The following is a 1,090-nucleotide window of genomic DNA, read 5'->3' as shown; positions in this document are numbered from 1 at the left end:
TTTACAAGTTGTTATGTCCAGTGTCAAGCATCTTCTTCGTCTTCCTGTTTCTCATGCACAAATACCCACACACACACGCACACACACATTTATAATTGTTTTATTGATATAAAGTGTATTGATATATAATACAACAGTTCAATTTATTACATAAATAGCTCAACTTCTTTAGAAGTACAGGTAAACATGTCACTGCACTTACCAGAAGGACCTTGCCTTCATTTACAAAACATGCATATTACAAATGTAAATACCGTACTTATAATCAATAAAATAACATAATATCATGCTAACTTCAAATTGTCTGTGAAACTTTAATTCATATATAAAATCAGCCATGAAAAGAAAAAAAAAACATATTTAAGTCAAACCTGACTATAAGTCACACTGGACCATAAGACACATTTATTTAGTGTTATGAATTTGCAAATGTACTACAAAGTATTAGGGCCACACAACAAGATTTTTTTTTATTATGAGAATAAAGTCATAATATTGCAAGATTAAAGTCGTAACATTACAAGAATAGTTGTATAAGCATAATGTTGTAATATTATGAGAATAAAGCTGTAATATTACAAGATTAAAGTCATAATATTATGAGAACCTTTACACACACACAAAAAAAAACAGTCTTACCACTGCATTAAAATGAGGAATGTTGAACAATTTTTAAGTTGTTTTTAAAAATAGGTTGCTTAATATTTTAGCATATTAGCATCAAATTATCAGTAGCAGGACTTWGAAATGATTGTGCAAAAAACTATATGACAAACTGAAGCCATATAAATAGCTGCTTTGACAAATTTAGTCATCGTGTAATTTGGATGTGTGACCCAAAAGTTATTGAACACTACTTTATAAACTCAGATACACACATGGCTGTCCACAGCAGGTAGAAAATAAGGAAGAAGTGAGTAAAAAAATCAGGAACAAAAATATATATATAAAATAATGAATTTTTTCTAGTAATATTATAATTTTAATCTTGGAATATTATGACTTTAATCTCATAACATTATGACTTTACGCTCATAATGTTATGAGATTAAAGTCATAATATTCCAAGATTAAAATTATAATATTACTA

Source organism: Austrofundulus limnaeus, unplaced genomic scaffold (assembly GCF_001266775.1).
Source record: "Austrofundulus limnaeus strain Quisiro unplaced genomic scaffold, Austrofundulus_limnaeus-1.0 Scaffold124, whole genome shotgun sequence".
Taxonomy (NCBI): domain Eukaryota; kingdom Metazoa; phylum Chordata; class Actinopteri; order Cyprinodontiformes; family Rivulidae; genus Austrofundulus; species Austrofundulus limnaeus.
This window is presented reverse-complemented; position numbering follows the sequence as displayed.